Genomic DNA, 10,571 nt, shown 5'->3' with positions numbered 1-10,571 from the left:
GTTGGGTTTTTCCAAGTCCAGCCTTGTCAAATATTAGTTGTGCAGTATTAGGCGTAGAAAAAAAATATTTCTCAGTTTTCAGCCATTATAGTTTTAAAATAAAATGTGCTTTAATACATAAATCCACACATTTTATTTACCCATTTGCCCCGGTTATTACAACATTTAAATGGTGTCCCTAGTGATTTTTAATACTACAACAATAATTACAAGCCTTTATTTGCAAAATTAAAAGTAATATGACATACCAGGGCAGTTTTTAGGCTAAATTGCACCCAGGGCGAGGGTGTAAAAATTGCGCCCCCCCCTTCCACCCCCGTGGACTTGCGAACCCTTAGGGCCCGTTCAGATCACAAATGCGGATGGCCATGCGTGCGGAACGCAACGCGTACGAACGCACACCATCCGCGTTTGTGTGCGTTGCGTGGCTGATCCCATCACTGAAAAGTGAATGGGACAGCCGCGTGTTTTTGCAAAATCTGCGTGCAGCATGCGTTCCCGGACCGCACTGGTCCGGAGCGCATGCAGTGTGAACATCAGACAGTGCACTCTATGCACTGTCTGATATCGTGCGTGTCGGCCTCCTGCACGCGTTTCCAAAACGCGGCCGGAAACGCGTGCAGTGTGAACGGGCCCTTACTCTTTAGGGACAGTCACACAGCCACAGGTCAAAAGTAGATCTGCCAACTTACTAATGACCAGCTGATTATCCAGGAGGAAGCAGGGACCAGAAAAATACACAGGCGCACTGACAGCCTGCAGTACCACTAAAGGACATCAGGTGTCATCATGCGGTGGTGACGTAATGATGACTTGACGTCTGATACAGACAGCCCAGGAGGAAGTCAGTGAAGGGGATCGAGCTTGTAATCTTCTTCTTCCATTCGGCTACACCGTGCGTCACCAGCTCCCTAGCGGTTATGTCCTTCTGCCAGCGCCCCCCCCCCCCCCCCCCTTCTTCTACTTGCCGGTCACAGACTCATAAAGCAGTATATTAGCAGATGAGGCGATCTTGCATTGTCCTCATTCACATACTTGGTCAGTGCTGAGGAGAGTTCAGCTAACCCCACTCTTCTATGTGGAACACGGACACATGTACATCTCATGTTACGCAGAAAGAGTACACAAAATGATAACTGAGGGACATCGAGCATCATTTCAGATTATATACCGCAGTTGTAAAAAAAGAGATGGAGACATTTTATGATGACTATGAACTTTATCGCCCGATAGTCTGCTAAATAAAACAAACAAATCCTCTGGAAGGCTGGTAGGTGACACATTTTTAATGAATTCTTTTCAGGATTTAACCTAACCCATTTTCATTTTAAGCTTTAAACTTGTGAGCCAAATAACCTCCAGACCTGTCAAGTTCAGCTTCCATGAGTGACATTTTGTTTTTGTTGGAAGTAAGGAGAACGGCCTGTAGAAAGATAATTTTCCCCGGAGAATATGCAAATCTGAGGCCACAGAAGTTGAGCTTGCCTTAGTCCTCCGGGGGTTTTCATGGCCGCTCTCTTGGGCATCACATCTGGAATCTATACACATTGTTCAAAAGGTTATAATTCTAAAACTAAAAAATATTTACACATAATTTATATATTAATAAAAAGAGCATAAATTGTTCCAGTCAGGAACTTGACAAAGACCTTAAAGACTCAGTGCCACCACAATAGTGATCCTGTACAATAGTGACCCTGTACAATAGTGACCCTGTACAAGAGTGACCCTGTACAAGAGTGACCATGTTCAGTAGTGATCTTGTATAACAGACTAGTGATGAGGGAAACATGCTTTACCCAGGACGCAGAAACTGGGGTTATCACAACTGCAGGTTAGCTTCAAGCGCTTTAGGGCCCTTTTCCACTTGCGGCGATTGCTAGCGATTTTTAAATTGCTAGGGTTTGTTTTAAAACATAGGAATCGCGGTAGGTATTTTCCACTACCGCAATTAGATTTTTACTAAAGCGCGATCGCACCTCGGAGCGATTTTTACAGCGATTTTGCTATGCAGTTCAAAAAATTTAGCAACTTGCTGAGTCGCAATTGCTAGCGTTTAGCGCAAACGCTGGCGATTGCTAGTGGAAAAGGGCTGTACAGCGCTTGTGATTTTGTTTTCTGCATATTAAATAAAGTTTTCCCTACATGCTGGGTCCGTGTGCACCGACTTCTGGAGCATCGCCCTGCCCCCTTGCACATGATGTCATTGCTTCTGTGCAAGTGTCTCAGTGTTTATAATAAAGATTATGGTTATGAAGCTTGATCATGGTTTTGTGAAGTTTCATTCATTGCCCATACAGATGATCTTTTCTTTTTGGTTTTATGCTTCTGTGCAAAGGGCGGGGCTATGCGTAGGAAGCCTCACATGTACCTGGTATGTAGGGAAAGCTTTATTAAAAATCGATTTCGGCACGCAATCGCTGAACATTTTTGCAGCGCTCCTATACTTTTCATTGGAGCACTATGGCTCCAAAAATGCTACAGGACCCACAATTGCGATTTCTCTAATCACAATCACTCATGTGGGTTTTCAGCCCTTGATTTTCATTAGCCTAGCACTTTTGGATTTGCCAGCAATTCCAAAGTGTGGCTAAAAGCACTCTGGTGAAATGACAGCACTGCGGGTAAGCTACTTCCTTTCAGGCAGGGTTCGCAGTTAAAGAGACTATAAAGTCTAAAATAAACATTTCATGTATCTTGTTGTAAAAAGTTATGATGATTTTACCAGCGTTTTTCGTCTTACTTATCCTGCAAGTCCTGTGTATGTCGTGCGTGTAGTCCCGCCCACTTACATAGACGTGCTGTGGCGCTTCTGTGGCAATCTCTATGGCCTGGTGCACAACAAAAACCGCTAGCAGATCCGCAAAATGCTAGCAGATTTTGAAACGCTTTTTCTGATTTTTCTGTAGTGTTTCAGCTAGCATTTTGCGGTTTTGTGAAGCGTTTTTGGTGTAGTAGATTTTATGTATTGTTACAGTAAAGCTGTTACTGAACAGCTACTGTAACAAAAAACGCCTGGTAAACCGCTCTGAAGTTCCGTTTTTCAGAGCAGTTTGCATTTTTCCTATACTTAACATTGAGGCAGAAACGCCTCCGCAATCTAAAATCTGCAGCAGCCCGGGAGTATGCATTTCTGCAAAACGCCTCCCGCTCTGGTGTGCACCAGCCCATTGAAATACATTACCCAAGCGTATCTGCAGCCGCAGCCGAACCACTCTGGTGTGCAGTGTGCACCAGGCCTCACTCGAGTAGAGAGAGCGCTTTGGTGTTTTGCTGTAAGGCGGTGGGACGGGGCTACATGTTGAAAGTCGGCGCACACGGGGCTTGAGGGAGGAGTTAGACAAAAAACTCTGGTAAAGTCATTATTACTTTTTAGGAGAACGCAACACATGCAATTTTTATTTTAGACTTTATAGCACTTTGCGTGGTGTGTATTCAAGCAATGTGAATATGCATATGTAATCCATGGACCCATTCACATCTGATGCAAATTATTGCATAAGTTTGTTTGCAAAATATTCTCTTTGATCACCGTGATTAGCACAGGGAATGTGCAGCAGGAAAATTAATTTAGAAGGGATTACGGGAGTTCTATGTCAAGTTTAAAAAATGTATACAAAAGCATATAACAATACAACAAAGTCTCTATGTTTAATTTACTGTACTTTTTTGTAAATTTTGTCTTTACAACTGTTGAGCAACGCTTTAATTTTTCTTTTTCTCTTTGGAACAGTAAATGGGAAATAATGTGAGATAATTTCAGGTACACAAAAACCAATGTATGGAAGAGCAATGGCCTTGTTTCCAATCATTCCTGTAGAAGAGTTCAATCAGGACTGCAAATCTGGTAACCTAGCTATAGTTCTGTAAATATTAAAAAAAAAAAAAAAAAAACTAGAAAATTGTGCTTTTAAAAATTAAGATACATTTTATATATATTTAACTATTTTAAACTGGGCCTGATTTTTAGAAAGCGCAATGAGCAGCTGTTATGCTTACCTCTATGGTTCCCAGAGGTCGGCTCATGCATGTATGCACGCGGTCAAGCACAGCTTTATTGGTCTGGCCAAAGTTAGGCACACTTGAAAATTTAGTTCCAGATTTCCTGGTTCTCTTCTTTAAAATCCCTCTTACCCATACTGTCAGTGTTGTTTGTTCTAACAACTTGGGATAGCCAGTACTTGATGCTCCCTTGATCTGAACATTGATCAGTTATTTTATTCCTGTTGACCTGGCCCTTAAAGGGGAACTTCAGCCTAAACAAACATACTGTTATTAAGTTACATTAGTTATGTTAATTAGAAGAGATAGGCAATATAATCTTTTACCCACCCGGGTTTAAAAGAACAGGCAAATGTTTGTGATTCATGGGGGCTGCCATCTTTGTCATGGGGGCAGCCATTTTTTTGGTTGAAAGGAGGTGACAGGAAGCATGAGACACAGTTCCAGCTGTCCTGTGTCCTGATAACCCCTCCCAGCTGCACACGCTAGGCTTCAAATGTCAAATTCAAAATATAAAAAAAAAAAATTGGACCAAAACAGCAGAACGAGAACAACAACATCAGAAATCCCATCATGCTTTGCACAGCATAAGGGGAAAACTGCCCGGGCAGTTTTCTTCTGTGCAGCTAAAAATGAGGCTTGTATAAGAGAAACAAAGTTCTGATGCTGTGAAACTGTTAAAGAAACACCAAGTCTTTTCAGTGCTGCTGAGTCGATTTTTAGTCTGGAGGTTCACTTTAACCTTGATTCTGTCTGCTGTCTGCATGCCCAGACCTTCAGCCAAAGACCTCGACCCTGCCATTTATCCACCTGCCCTGATCCTCGGTCTGGGACATTGACTGTGCCAGTTATCTGCCTGCCATGACCCTCTGCCTGGGGCCTCAACTGTGCCAGTTATCTGCCTGCAGTGACCCTCGAGCTGGGACCTCTACTGTGCCTGTTATCTGCCTACCCTGACTCTTGGCCTGGGACCTCTACTGTGCCAGTTATCTGCCTACCCTGACCCTCGGCCTGGGAACTTAACTGTGCCAGTTATCTGCCTGCCTTGACTTTTGGCTTGCATTCCTGAGTTGGCTGATTGACTCTGCATTGCAATTCCTCCTGTTCTCCTGTCACTGGTGGGGCACCACCAGGCAGTGAAGAAGTCCATTGTCCACTAGAGGTGGCAGCTTATCATCCCTTGCAAGAGTGCTTTGGTGAAGACGCATGGCCTACCATCTGTGACTGGATTACAGGACCTGTTCTGGTGTTCCTCGTCACAGTAGCAAACCTAGATGAACTGCATTAATGCAGAAAAATCCCAGCTGAACTTTTATTAGAAAAAACATGCCTGCATGTCACAGTCACATTCCACCTTTACCAACTCACCACACAGCTAGGCCTTCAAGATCATGGAGGTCAAAACATGATCTGCACTAAAATGTAAACAATCCCACATTCATCATTGCACATAGGCTACAGTGATTGCTAACAAATAATATTTCTTTATAACAATGCATTAGTACGGTATATACTAAAGTCTTCAAGCCATAATGATGCTGTTAATAAACTGTCTTTTGCCATTATTCACAAAATATATTTTACTCCAAAATGACTGTTTGCTATGGGCATTGCAACATCTCTAATCTGTATTAGATGCAAATGTGAGCATGGAGTTTTGCCTCATATGCTCTTTGGAGATGTTTGAAATTTCACAGATTCTGGAAGCTAATAATATATATAGTAGATAAAAGATTTGAAACCTTAGCAGACATTGGGTGTGCATACAGCATTAGGCATGGAAACTGATAACGCATTATTGTGAGGAGGAGATTTTGCCTCACTTAAAGGATGCCTTTAGTCCAGTGTTCCCCAACCCTGTCCTCAAGGCCCACCAACAGTGCATGCTTTGTAGAAATCCACAGAGGTACCACACCTGTGAATGCTTGTGGTTTTATGCAAAACATGTACTGTTGGTGGGCCTTGAGGACAGGGTTGGAGAACTCTTCCTTAGTCCGTGAAAAAAAAAAATAAAAACAGGGTGAGCAGGCATGTGTGGCAGGTTCTCCTCATGCCCACCCCGTTCACTTCCGTCGCCCTCTGTTTTCGTGCACCGACCATCCCAAACTATTTTCTGGTCGGGAGGGTTGGTGAACACTGTGCTGGTGTTGCCCTGCGATACGCGTCCTTGATCGCAGCCAAGGCCAGGAATGCCCTCCACACGCCCTTTACAAATGTTATTGTATTATTGTATTGTATGTGCATTATGCAGTTGTGACATAGTGTAAATCTGCAGAATGGTCAGGTTGCGGGCGTGCAATCAAAGGCGCAGTTTTCATCCGACCCTCCCAACCAGGAAGTAGTTTTGGTCGGAGGGTTGGTGCAAGAAAATGGAGGGCGACGGAGGAGAACGGGGGAGTGGTGGGCATGAGGAGACCCCACCACACATGCCTGCCCCCCCCCCGTTTTTTATCACATGCCTGCTCCCTCCCGTTTTTTATTTTTTTCACTAAGGTATCCTTTAAACAGTAGGTAGACCAGTTTAATTCTACTCTGAGACTTGAAAAGATTGTTTATGCCCACAAAAATTTGATTATTATTGCGTACTCACACCAGTGCAGTACAGCCATGCTCGTGCTAGAAGAGTTGCGCAGCCATGTAACATATCCCACAAGCTCTTGTCGGATATGTTATGAGGGTCCTCTCGTGTCAATGATGGAGGCCAGGAGGACATAGGGAGCCTCTGACGCTGGCTGTTTAACTAATACAGCAGTAGGAATTCCATAGACCTTGTACAATGACTGTATGAGCAGGGGCGTAACAGTTGCCCCTCTGACCACCGCAGTGGTGGGGGGTGCTATGGGGGTCCGCTCCTCCTCCCACACACCTAGAAGAGTATTAGCGCTGTGCTATGTGCATATATTTACCTGATCCCTCTGTTTCGCGTGTCCTCCTCATCCTGGCAACCACACGCTCTCTGCTGCATGCGTGCCTCCCAGTGTCACATGACCGGGAGCTGTGCACACAGAGCGAGTGGCTACTGGAACCATTGTCACTCATGTGGCTTTGCCGTATTGGGTTTCTGCTTTAAGCCAGTTTAACTTTGAAAATAAGTGCAGCACATGCAACACTTAAAGAGAAACCGTGACCAAGAATTGAACTTTATTCCAATCAGTAGCTGATACCCCCTTTTACATGAGAAATCTATTCCTTTTCACAAATGGATCATCAGAGGGCTCTGTATGGCTGATTTTGTGGTGAAACCCCTCCCACAGGAACTGTGAGGACCATGGTCCTGGTAGTTTCCTATCTGTGAACCTCGTTGCATTGTGGGAAATAACTTTTTACAGCTGTTTCATCCTGCCAAAAAAGCAAGCAGCAGCTACTTCCAGTGACATCACCTGCCAGCAGTAAAAATGGCACCTTGTGATAAATGTCAGAATGTAAATCAGGGAGAGGAAAGCTTTTACAATGGGCAAACACTAACTAAACCATTTATACATAATTATTGTAAAAATGAAGCACTTTTTTATTACAATATTTTCACTGCAGTTCCTCTTTAACTACAGTTGGTTTGTTTAAAAAAATACAGCCCAAAATAATGTACGTAATATCTTTGGTATTAACTGCCATCGATGACATCTTTAGTAAGTTCAGCTACCCTGACACTGTATATCAGACGCTTTACATGAAATGAGGATCTGTTGATGGGAATGTAAAATAAATAGGATTTCATGCTATGCATAACAGCCTATTTGACAAATGCATTTCTGTTGGACGCAGCACAATGGTAGTGCCTGTTCTATGTGAACCCACATTACCTTGAGCATTAATTTACTATCAGCATAAGTAAACAGACCAACATAGCCACACTGTTTTGTTAACCTCTCCATCATTTAAATGTATCCTTTAGGACAGTCCGCGATGGCTAACCAAGAAAAACAGCTTTAGTACAGCTTTTGGTAATTTTTCCCAGAAGAGCAGAATCCTTATATACAGTGAAGTCTACATAAATGTATACTATTTGTGCATTTATTAGTTCTGTAGCTGTTCTTATCTTTATTCTTCTCATTGTTCTTAGGGAAATTAAAGTAATTCTGCAGGGGGATAGAAGCAGGTTAATTCTGGCCAGGCTTCCAAATTAACGACTGTGCTATGCATGGTTTGGCACAGTATCCTTGACTGGAGAGGTTAATTTATGGCAACAGGAAGTATCGGTGGCCGAATGCCAAAGCAGAATCGGATGATGAATGGTACCAGCTATGGTTATAGGCTACAGTTAGGCATAGGTTAGGACAGAGAGGAGGTAAGTTAGAATTAGTTGCTATGGTTAGAATGTTAAGGCTAGGCATGAGTAAGGGGTAACATTAAAGCGGGAGGTGTTGGTTATTAGAAAAGGTTTAATGTTGTAGGGGAAAGGAGCCCATTATGAGGTCCTTTTGGTGACATCCCAGTATAGGTAGCAGATGTGCAGGTAGAGTTATGTCCCATCAGTATAGGAAGCCTTATGTTCCTCCCCCTATGTAGGTTGGCAGATTCCCCCCACTGTATAGGTAGCTAGAGTTGTCTCCCCCCCCCCCAAATTATAGGTAGTCAGAGTCCTCCCTCACCTCTCCACCTCTTCCCCTCATTGCCACCTAGCATCCAGGCGGAAGACTGATGGGCGAAGCAGCGGGCGACAGCAAACAGGTAAAGTATAAATGCATGCACGGGTGGGCACATTTACACTATGGGGACAGCTCCAGGGGTTCCGTCATGTTCATCGCTCCTCCCGATATTGCACGCCGCTACTGCCGCACACCTGATTGAGCATGTCGGACCAACATTTAGCAGCATGTCTGATTGATACATGCGACCAATTTTGGCCCGAGTGATGTATAGGCGCCTTTAAAGGAGAATTTTGAGACGCTTTTCTATGAGTTAAAGCAAACCTGAAGTGAAAAAAAAAATGATGAGTTAAACAACTATATCATTTGTAGACAATCAAAAGGATCTTGATGGGTCACTTAATCAAATGCAAACATTATCTGTGAAGCAGAAGTTGCCAGTTTTTCATGAAAGTTAGGGAAAGGTGGGTATTGGACCTCAGATGATGCTCAGACATGCAGGCCCTTATTCAACTCACTAGTTCTCTTAAGTTTACTCCTAGAAGATAATTTTTAATTTATAAATTTAATTCATTTATTGTTTAAAATAACCTTTCATTTTCATTTATTGTTTTAAATAACCTTTAAAATAATCCCAGCCAGGTCAACATCTGCAAGGAGTTTGTATGTTCTTCCCGTGTCTGTGTAGGTTTCCTCCGGGCATTCCGGTTTCCTCACACATCCCAAAAACATACAGATAAGTTAATTGGCTTCCCCCTAAAATTGACCCTAGACTATAATACATACACTACACTATACATACATAGACATAGGACTCTGGTAAGGTGGGCTGCGCAGAACACCACCAAAATCCAGAAGGCGGCTCAACAGAGCCAATTGAAAAAATTTGGTATGCCTCAGCGCCAACTGAAAAAATTTGGTATGCCTCAGAAGCTGCCGTCCAGCTTCTACACTGCCACTATTGAAGCTACCCTTTGCTCCGCCATTATCGTGTGGTATGCAAGAGCAACCGCCAGTGACGAGTATAAGCTTCAAAGAGTTATCAGCTCAGCGGAAAGGATCATCGGCTCTCCTCTGCCGACGCTAGACCTCCTCTACACCACCAGAATGAAAACAAGGGCTAGCAGGATCTCCCAGGACCCATCCCACCCAGGCTGCTGCTTCTTTAAGTTCTTCCCATCGGGCCGACGCTACAGGACCACCCGCCCTAAGACTAACAGGCATAGGGACACCTTTTTTCCCCAAGCAGCCCTCCTGCTGAACTCCTGCCTCTCGTCGGCACGCCAGTCGCTCAGGCCAACTTAGCCAATCAGCCTGGAGCCCGGGCCTGTAAAGAACCTAGCTATTACCCTGGTGCTCTTCTTGGACTCTTTCATTTAACTTACTTATCCATGATCAGCACAATATCCAAACACGGAAGATTTCTGCTCATAGCAAACCGCATATTGTACTGCATAGACCGTTAAAAATGTGTAGGCACTGCCTGTCTCGTTGTACTATTGCCTGTCTTGCTCGTATTATTGCTATTTTTTACGACTGTCTCGCTTGTTATGTTTGTTATGCTTGTGTTACTGTCTATTGTCTGTTGCCATTGCCATGTGAACCACAACCAATTCCGGGTTCGACCTCGGTCGCACTTGGCGAAATAAATGATTCTGATTCTGAGATTGTGAGCTCCTTAGAGTGACAGTTAGTGACTAGACTATATACTATGTACAGCGCTGCGGAAGATGTCGGGGATATATAAATACTAAATAATAATAATAAAATAATAATAATAACCTTTCAACATTCTGCAATTGAAAAAAGTACCAAAAAGTACATGAAAGAGTACTGCCATAAGGTGTGAAAATATTACTTAGGAGTGCACAAACACATGCAATTCTGCAAAGTGCGCCCCTAGCCTCAGGAGAAAAAGTTAATTGCATATGGGCCACAGACTTGATCAGGGTGGCAAAAGAGGCCAAATTAGTAAAATGCGGT

General features: G+C 43.5%; 1 long non-coding RNA gene across 1 annotated transcript in view; it reads right to left on the bottom strand.

The window, feature by feature from the left end:
• Positions 1 to 1,418: 1,418 nt before the first annotated feature.
• LOC137544003 (uncharacterized) overlaps positions 1,419 to 10,571 on the bottom strand; it is a 138,116-nt gene continuing 128,963 nt past the window's right edge. Inside the window, exon 3 of the long non-coding RNA XR_011025695.1 lies at positions 1,419 to 1,538. This is a non-coding gene — a long non-coding RNA (uncharacterized lncRNA). The remainder of the gene's footprint in view (positions 1,539 to 10,571) is intronic.

Source organism: Hyperolius riggenbachi, chromosome 2 (assembly GCF_040937935.1).
Source record: "Hyperolius riggenbachi isolate aHypRig1 chromosome 2, aHypRig1.pri, whole genome shotgun sequence".
NCBI classification, from domain to species: domain Eukaryota; kingdom Metazoa; phylum Chordata; class Amphibia; order Anura; family Hyperoliidae; genus Hyperolius; species Hyperolius riggenbachi.
Note: the sequence above shows the minus strand (reverse complement) of the source record. Positions and strands in the feature narration are given on the sequence as shown.